We start from the raw sequence: 10,643 nt of genomic DNA, 5'->3' as shown, positions 1-10,643 counted from the left end.
CTGAGCACCTTTTCGGTACGCGCTTTTCATAGCCAGTATCAGTTTCTGGCATCAGTTCTCATTATTTGGACTTGAAACTCGTTTTACAAGTCCTACATTTATTCTAGTAATTATCATCCACTTATTATAATTTTTCGGTACGCATTTTTACCGACTAGCAGAACTGGTATCTGCATTTTTCTTCCCAAAAGCGACTTTCAGCATTCTTAATCACTTACCATGATTATTAAAGCCTCTTAATAATTATTAGGGTCAATTATGGAATCATTTCCTAATTTTTCATAATTAATTAATTAAATACCTTAATTAACGGTGCTTGTTCTTACATTCACCTCGCCTTTTTAGGATTTTGACCTCAAAATCAGAAACATACCTGGTCGAAACTCGGGGTACTGCCGGAGAAGCTCGTCCTCACACTCCCAAGTACACTCCTTAGGAGTTCTTCCGGTCCACTGCACCTTGACCATTGGAATGATCTTGCTCCTCAGTTGCTTCTCGCCACGATCGAGAATTCTGAGTGGTCTGACGGGAGTCTTTAGGTTCTCCCGAACCTCCACATCATCCGGTTGCACCACGTGCGAAGGATCTGCTATGTACTTCCGAAGCTGAGACACGTGAAACACATCGTGGATGTTAGCCAGGTTCGGAGGCAAGGCAAGCCGGTAGGCAACAGGTCCTACTCTACCAAGGATCTGGTATGGCCCAATATATCGCGGGCTCAGCTTCCTCACTCCGAGTGCCCGACCAACACCGGTGACAGGTGAAAGTCTCACAAACACGTGCTCACCCTCACTGAACTCCAGCGGACGATGCTTGACATCATAATAGCTCTTCTGGCGATTCTGCGCCTGCTTCAACTTTTCACGGATCATTTGGATCTGCAAGGTGGTATCTTGGACAAAGTCCAAGCCAAAAAGCTCCTTGTCCCCAATCTCAGACCAACAAGTAGGAGTCCGACACCTCCTACCATACAGTGCTTCGTAGGGCGCATGCCCAGGCTAGCATGAAAGCTGTTGTTATAAGAAAACTCAACCAACGGAAGGTACCTATCCCATGTCGAGCCCTGCTCCAACGTGCAAGCTTGCAACATGTCCTCCAAGGTCTGGATGGTCCTCTCAGTCTGTCCATCAGTCTGAGGGTGATAGGCGGTACTCAATCTCAACTGTGTACCAAAAGCCTCCTGCAGCGCCTCCTAGAACCGAGAAGTGAACTTCGGGTCCCTATCACTAATGATACTCTCGGGCACCCCGTGAAGCCTCACAATCTCGCGGACATAAAGCTTGGCCAACTGCTCTATAGTGAAGCTCACCTTCACTGGAAGAAAATGGGCAAACTTCGTGAGTCTGTCCACAATGACCCAAATAGAGTCATAACTCGCCTGAGTCTTCGGCAATCCCACCACGAAGTCCATGGAAATACCTTCCCACTTCCACTGTGGTACTTCAAGAGGTTGAAGTTCACCAGACGGTCTCTGATATTCAATCTTCACCTTCTGGCAAACCAAACACTTGGACACAAAGATAGCAACATCTTTCTTCATGCCCGGCCACCAGAAGTTCTTCTTCAAGTCTTGATACATCTTAGTAGCACCAGGGTGGATAGAAAACTGACCCTTATGGCCTTCTGCCATAACCTCTTCTGTCAACGGACCTCGAGGAACTACAATCCTCTGCTGAAACAAAAGCAATCCATCATCATTCCAAGACACACCGTCTTGGTTCTTCACATAATCCAGACACTCTCTCTGAACTTGTGCCTCTTTGATCTTTTCTAGCAGCTCGTTCATAACGTCTGCTGCTTCCAACTCGAGAAGTACACTCTCACACGGAGCGGTCACTGCCAAGTTTCGGAACTTCTCAACCACATCAAAGTTACCAAGTAACAAATTGGATGAGCTACTGGATTTCCGACTCAAAGCATCAGCTACCACATTGGCCTTGCCAGGATGATACCTTAGCTCGAAGTCGTAGTCCTTTATGAACTCCATCCATCTCCTCTGCCTCATGTTCAACTCCTTCTGGTTGAAACGGTACTTCAAACTCTTGTGGTCACTGAACACCACAAACCTCAAACCAAAAAGATAATGCCTCCAAATCTTGAAAGCAAACACAATAGCAGCCAACTCCAAGTCATGAGTAGGGTAGTTCTCCTCATGAGGTTTCAATTGCCTCGAAGCATAGGCAATCACTTTGCCCAACTGCATCAGCACACAACCTAGCCCCTTCCCGGAGGCGTCGGTGTAAAGCTCAATCTCAAGCACAGGATCAGGAAGGACCAACACAGGTGCAGTAGTTAGTCTCTCCTTCAACTCCTGAAAACAGACCTCACACTCGCGAGTCCACACAAATGGAGTTTCCTTCCGAGTAAGGGGAGTCAATGGCAAAACCATGGTTGAGAATCCTTTGATGAACCTCCGAAAGTAACCTGCCAAACCCAGAAAGCTCCTCACTTCCGTAACTGTCTTGGGTCTCTCCCAATCCAGTACGGCCTCGATCTTGTTCGGATCCACTACAACTCCCACATGCTCCTCCTCCGTCTTGGAGTAAATCAAAATATCGTCAATGAAGACGATCACAAACTGATCCAGGTACGCCTGGAAAATCCAGTTCATGTAATCCATGAACACAACAGGTGCATTGGTGAGACCAAACAAATCACCAAGTACTCAAAATGACCATATTTCGAGCGAAATGCGGTCTTCGGGACATCCTCCGGCATCACCCGAATCTGATGGTATCCGGACCGGAGATCAATCTTAGAATACATGCAAGCACCCCTGAGCTGATCCAACAGATCATCAATCCGAGGAAGGGGATACTTGTTCTTGATTGTCACCTTGTTCAGCTGCCTGTAGTCGGTGCACAATCGCATTGTCCCGTCCTTCTTCTTCACAAAGATAACCGGTGCTCCCCAAGGAGACACACTCGGTCTAATGAAATCTTTCGCTGAAAGATCCTCAATATGTTTCTTCAGCTCTGCCAACTCCCGTGGCGACATCCGGTATGGAGCTAAAGAAATTGGCCCCACACCAGGCAACAGATCTATGGAGAACTCTATCTCCCTCTGTGGCGGAAACTCAAGAATCTCCTTTGGAAACACCTCGAGGAATTCCCTCACCACAGGAATGCCAGTGATATCCTCCTGTGTACCACTCACCAAACCTCCCAACATGACATAACCAAATGCCCCTGCTCTCAAGGCTCTCCTAGCCTGCAGCAACGAAATGTACGGCGAGGAACTGGCTGTGGAATCACACGGAGACAACACTACACGCTTGGCACAACAGTCAATCATCACACAATTTCTGGACAGCCAATCCATGCCCAGAATAACCTCCAAGTTGGCCATCTGCAATCCTATCAGATCCACCGAGATCTCACGGCCATCCCACTGAAACGCCATATTGCGATGAACAGTGGTAGCATCACATCTTTCTCCGGTGGCGGTGGTCACCCGCAGCGGTGGAGAAAGCACAGACATGGGCAACTCAAGCCCCACAGCAATCGGGGTAGCAACAAAAGAATGCGTAGCCCCAGAGCCAAACAAAACATCAACAGTTGATGTACCAATCGTAACAGTACCTCTGACAAGGTTCGGAGCTCGATCCGACTGCTGACGATCCAGAGTATAAACTCTCCCAGAAGATGGTGGCATTGCTGGTGCCGAAGTATGTGGAAGGGGAACCATCTGAAGTGGCACTACCTGCACTGTAGTAGCCCTCGCCGTCGCCGACGGACAGTCTCTGGAGAAGTGGCCCTCCTTGCCACACTGAAAGCAAATCAACTGGCCGGTAGAGCACGGCCCAAAATGAGTCTTCCCGCATCCCGAACACTTGGGAGCAGGAGGTCTCGCTGCACTCCCCTGAGCAGAAGTCCTCTTGAACTGATTCGGCGCCTGCCGAGCTGCCATCTGTTTACCCTTGCCCTTGTTCCCAAACTTTCTGTCTCGCCAAGAAGTGGAACTACCAGCTGCAACCTTCGTCGCCTCAGCAACCTTGGCCTTCTTGGCCTTACTCGAGTTGTAGAAATCTTCAATATCACGACACTGCTGAACCAGTGTCCCAAAATCTCTAGAAGCAGAACCAGCTAGGTAACCAGTAATATCCTCACTAAGTCCCTTGCGGAACTTAGCAGCCAGAAATGTAGGAGTAGGCTTCGCCATCCTGAAGTGTGCAAACTTCACCAACTGGTTGAACATAGCCAGGTACTCGTCCATAGACAACGAGCCCTGAAGCAATCTGTCAAACTCTCCATGCTGCCTCTCCTGAGCGTCATACGAAAAGTACTCACCCAAGTAGAAATCCTCAAACAAAGGCCACATCATCACATGACCCTGCATCTCGTAGACATGAGAAAGGTTTGTCCACCAGTCATGGGCATCGCCCTCCAGTATGTAAGTAGCGAACATCAACTTCTGCGAATCTGTGCACTGTATGACCCGAAATATCTTGTTCAACGCCTATAGCCAACGCACCGCAGCAACAGGATCAAAGGATCCATCAAAGGCAGGTGGCTTATGCTTACAGAAAGCATTCAGCCGGCGGTCGATCTCATCTCGATCCTCAACAAAAACAGGGACAGTCTGCATGGCCCCCGTAAGGTGACTGCCATCTCCCTTTTGACTCTGAGAGTCATCCTGCACTCACGCAATGTGGTCACATATGCATTATCATAATAATACTCGACGGAGCAAACACACAAAACAAACACAACCAAACATCCTAATCATTGCAATACATACAAGCTTTTCCCTTGAACCGTTGCACTGATACCATAAAATGTAAAACCCGTATATATCCGGTAGTGTTATCATTACATCGTATTAAGCGGTGCTTAATTAAAAATGCGGAATATTCTTTTTCTTTTCAATTATGACGTCATTATCAATTACCAACTTGATTACTTAATCAATTTCATAAAATAACGCCTGTATGTAAATTACAATAAGACATCTACTGAAATACCTCAATATATAAATAAAGTGTGTATCTAAATCACGGCATTACATCTCGTAATCCGGACAATATCCTGATACATTATTACAACTCCAAAAGACTCAAGACATAATCAAGACATAACAATACTATGTGTTATGGACAATCCCCATGCTGACCAAACAAACATAGTCTCAACAAGATAAACATAAATCTCCATAAGCATGCTCTGAAGCTATAAGCAATAAACAACATACAAATCCAGCATCCGACAGGTCAGCATAATTAACAGCAAATCTAACTCAGCTCCGGCCTCCTGCCGCCTGAGGTCTCAACATTACCTGACCCTGAAATAAGCATTCCCCAAACGTGGGGTGAGATCTCTGAACAAGAAATCTCAGTAAGACAAGGGGTCCTCAAGGATCTTCCACCCCAAGCTCACTTACATGTGCAATATAAGTTCTAAAAGTAGTAATATCATTATCAGTTCCAAAACTATGTAGTGCAACAGATATCTATGGCATGTGTGTAATCACTATCTACTGGCCAGAGAAATGTAGGAATACGTCTATTCCCTACATGTAGCACAAAGAACACCGCTTGCACCTCACCCACAGCCTCACCCTATTGTATGTTCTACATACTCAGGCTTACCGTATAGGTGGAACACCTCCATGCATATCAACAAGGCACTAACATACCATAGCTCAACAGCATTTCCAAAACATCAAAAGCATGTAACACAGCATGCATATACCATACCCCCGTGGGACATGGTGGAACCACAACTTGGCTAAACCGAGGACACGAAAGCTTACCTCTAAGCTAGCTATCCAATGCCACAAGCTCAAAGTCCAATCACAACATATCACAATCTGATAGAGACCAAATATAAATCAATAAACATGTACCACATGCATACAAATTAAAGACAACGCCTTTTCATTACGTTTTATGTCTTAAAGCTTCTAACAAAGCCACAAGCCCTTAATCACATGATTCTGGCTTAGTCCACTAATTACAGAAGTTCAACTTCATCAATCTAGGGTCCAAAAACCCCCAATAGCCTACTGTACACACAACACAGCTACTGTTCTGCGAAATCCCAGAATATCCAGATATTCCTCGGGACCATATCCGGATATGCAATATCCGGATATCTCACTGTCCATATTCCACGGGCAGATATCCGGATATTTCACGACAGAATGTAGTTTCTGCATTTCGTGAAGATATCCTTCAAGGTTGGGTTTTTTTACCGATTTTAAACACTTAAACATGCATTTCTAGGTGTGTTAAGCATTACCCAACAACAAGTTATCATCTTTTAACCTTAACATGCATCAAGCTTCCATTTTTAAGCATAAAACTCAAGATCAAAGGGTGGTACAACATACCAAGGCTCAAAACTCAGAATGGAGATGCTCTTGGAGCTCAACACAACCCCTCAAGTCTGACTCAAGGATGTGCACGAAAATAGCATCACAAAGGTTGGTTCTTTAACACAAAAGGTCACCACTTGGACCTCCAAAAACCAAAACCAAACTTTTCACAACCCCAAACAACCAAGTCAGAACCAAAACTTCCCCTCACAGCCCCTCAAACTCAGAAATGAAGTCTCTTTCTCACTTACAAGGATCACTCACACCAAGCCCGAGTGTTAAGATGAAGGAACAAGCACCAAAGGTGAATGCTTTCTCAAGAAATGGTGAAGTAGGCAAGGGAGGAGTGTTTTCTGGTCAGCCTCCAAGTTACTCATTCAGCAAATCAGTTTTCTAGGGCTTTGTGCCCTTACAAAGGGTATTTAAAGCCCAAACACACTTAAACACACAGTATTACCTTTAATTGCTACGCTTAGAATTTTAATCCCAAACTTTGGAATATGAAACTACACATTTTTCCAAGAATTATCATATTTTTATTATATTTTTCTGAGCACCTTTCCGGTACGCGCTTTTCATAGCCAGTATCAGTTTCTGGCATCAGTTCTCATTATTTGGACTTGAAACTCATTTTACAAGTCCTACATATTATTCTAGTAATTATCATGCACTTATTATAATTTTCCGGGATACTTCTTCGGTACGCATTTATACCGACTAGCAGAACCGGTATCTGCACTTTTCTTCTGAAAAGCGACTTTCAACATTCTTAATCACTTACCATGATTATTAAAGCCTCTTAATAATTATTAGGGTCAATTATGGAATCATTTCCTAATTTTGCATAATTAATTAATTAAATACCTTAATTAACGGTGCGGGTTCTTACACCCGGCCACCAGAAATTCTCTTCAAATTCTGATACATCTTTGTAACCCCAGGGTGGATAGTGAATTGGCTCATAAGAACATCTGACATCACCTCCACAGTCAATGTACCTTTGGGTACAACAATCCTCTTCTGGAACGTCAACAGTCTATCCTCATTCCAAGATATACCATCTCGGTTCTTCTCAAAGTCCAGGCACTCGCTTTGCACTTGCGCCTCTTTGATCTTTTCCATCAGCTCAATTTCAACTTGCACAGCTTTCATCTTGAGAAGTGCACCCCCCAATAAAGAGGTCACTAACAGATCTCGAGACTTCTCAATATCAACAGAATCATCATTCGATTCTCTAGGATCCCCAGTCACTCTATCAATAGAGATGACCTGACCTCACATACTTTATTCCTCACAATAACTTAGGTGAGTTTAGGTCCTATTCCATGACTCTAACCTCGACTTGACTTACAATTTTATAAATCAATATTCTCAATATAAAATCATATTCCTTTCATAGTACGAAATCACAATCATGTTCATTTCAATCAATACATGTTAGTTATCATGCTAATTCACATAGTAACGTACCTTAGTTCACGTACACCTGCAAAATTTTCAATTCCAATAACATAATAATTCAAATACTCCATACAACATCATACCTCAATCTTCATGGCATCTGCAAAATCGAACGTCAATAAAGGATAGTACAACTTCGATGTATTAATACAATTCATGACATTTACTTCATGTTTAGTACTATTCATGGTGTTCACATGCAATCTATACAGGAAACAGATCACTAATTTCATGTTAACTTAGAGTCATGGAGACCACTCAACCCATAAAACTAATTGTACATACACTTGCCTCGCATATGTTAGATCGCGTGTGGCCTTTTCACAAAGTCCAAGTGTTACACACTTAACTCCTTAAAGAGACTTCTACATCCTCAACAAACTTGGCTAGAGAGTGTTCCTCACTCACCAGCAGTAAGATATCTTCTCTTACATTTTTTAAATAAAGCACCATCACATCGCGTAATGGCATAAGGCATCTTACCTTTCATACAAACCTTGGCATATCACTCTTCATTACAACATTAATTATATAAGACATAATTCATATATAATATTATGCAATCACAATAATCCAATACATGCCCATGCACATAGCTCATCGACTATTTATCTCATCTTTTATTCTCAGTGTATCTTAGCTCTTACACTAAGTATATAATCATCAATTTTTATTGTACCTTAGCTCTTCCACTAAGTATACGACTATTTTCTTTCATTGTACCTTAGATCTTCCACTAAGTATACGACTGTTTTCTTTCATTGTACCTTAGCTCTTCCACTAAGTATACGACTATTTTCTTTCATTGTACTTTAGCTCTTCCACTAAGTATACGACTATTTTCTTTCATTGTACCTTAGCTCTTCCACTAAGTATACAACTGTTTTCTTTCATTGTACCTTAGCTCTTCCACTAAGTATACAATTCAGACACAAATTTTCCCATCTATACTTTGGATGGTACATTAGCTCTTTCGCTAATTGTACCTTATATTCATAATCTAGTACACATTTGATTTCACCAATTTGTATATTCAGACAGTTCTAGCACACGTGATTTTACTTAAGAGTACACTAGTACATATAGTTAATTCACATTGCAAAAATCATACCTTCAACTAGCTTGAGAGTGTTCTTTCTGTTCAGTGGTTAAAGTATAATTGTGACCTCTTGTTTGAGGCCTTGTAACTGCTTGTACCCTTACAGCCCGTTCGGCCTTGGTAACACACTCATTGGTAAAGTGGCCAGGCTTGCCACATTTAAAGCATACGTTTTGTTCATACCAACAAATACCTTTATGAATCTTTCCACATGTGTTACATTTAAGCAACGAGGATTCACTCCCAATAACCACTCCTTGATTCCTTCTTTTCTTGAACTTATCACTGGTCTGCTCAAATTGCATGTCCTTGTTTCCTTTGTTCATGTCACAATGCCCCTTATTCTTTCAAGGAGTAAAACTACTAACTCTCTTTGCTACAGATTCTGTGACTGTCTTCTTCTTGTTAATCACACAGACATCCTCAATATCACGACATTGCTAAACCAGAGTGCCAAAGTCTCTAGATGTCGATCCTGCTATCCTTTCAGCGATGTTCTGATTTAGACCTCTACGGAATTTAGATGCTAGATTCATCGGTGTCGGCATCGCCATCCAAAAATGAGCAAACTTGGCTAATTCATTGAATTTAGCCAAATACTCATCCCAGTCATCGAGCCCTGTACCAGACGCTCGAACTCTCCTTGTTTCTGCTCCTGCGCATCATATGGGAAGTACCTCCCAAGAAACATCTCCTCAAAGAATGGCCATGTAATCACATGACCCTGCATCTCATACACCTGAGAGGTGTTCGTCCACCACTCATGAGCGTCGCCCTCCAGCATGTAGGTTGCAAACATCAGCTTCTGGGGGTCGGTTCACTGCATAACTCTGAAGATCTTGTCCAAAGATTGGAGCCATCTCGCAGCAGAAATGGGATCATAGGATCCATCAAAAGAAGGTGACTTATGCTTGCGGAAAGCATTCAGTCGGCGGTCAATCGTATCTCTGTCCTCAACAGGCTCATGGTAGGGTTGCATCATCCCAGTAAGATGACTGGAACCCTTCATATGACTCTGACTATCATCCTGATGACTAGGTGGAGGCAGTGGTGGCGGTGGCGGTGGCAGAGGATGCTTGCCACCAACAAGACCATTCCTCATCTCCTCCAACATGACCCTCACCATGGTCATGTTCGCCAGGTGGTTGGCCTCCAACACATCCTCGGTGACTTTCCTGTTCACCTCTCTGACGGCGTCCAACATAGCCTGCTTTGCCATTCTCATGGCCTCCTGGTAGGCTTGTCAAGCCGTCTACATCTCGACCAATGCAGCCAGGACTGGGTCGGGTTGACCCTTTCGTGTCTCTCGGTCCCTCCGAGGTAATACCATGACTCTACACATGTTACAAAAAGAATGAGTTGATCAGGCCCACCCGATGTGATCACGGATGCATCATCATAGTAATACCCGAAAGAACACAACAGACAATTCACACAACAAACATCCTAAGTTATTGCAATGCATACTAGCTTTTCCCTAGAAAGTGCTCTGATACCATAAAATGTAACACCCCGTGTGCACCCGGTGTATTGACATACAAATGGTAATGGCGCAGCTAATTAAATGCGGAAGCTAACTTTTTACTTTCAATTATGACGTCATTATTATTAACCAAGTTGATTACTTAATCATTCTTCAAAATATGGCCTGTATGTAAATTACAAATAGACAGTTATCTACACTGAATAACCTCAGAATATAAATAAGTGGGTCTCTAGTCACGGAACTACAACACATATACCAGACAAATCTTGATAGTTTATACAA

General features: G+C 43.3%; 1 pseudogene; it reads right to left on the bottom strand.

Moving 5' to 3' along the window:
* Positions 1–800: 800 nt before the first annotated feature.
* Positions 801–9,989, bottom strand: LOC133312151 (uncharacterized; annotated as a pseudogene).
* Between the last annotated feature and the right edge of the window lie 654 nt (positions 9,990–10,643).

Source organism: Gastrolobium bilobum, unplaced genomic scaffold, assembly GCF_033153095.1.
Source record: "Gastrolobium bilobum isolate Gb01-03AN ecotype WA unplaced genomic scaffold, APGP_CSIRO_Gbil_v1 utg7613, whole genome shotgun sequence".
Classification (NCBI taxonomy): Eukaryota; Viridiplantae; Streptophyta; class Magnoliopsida; order Fabales; family Fabaceae; genus Gastrolobium; species Gastrolobium bilobum.
Note: the sequence above shows the minus strand (reverse complement) of the source record. Positions and strands in the feature narration are given on the sequence as shown.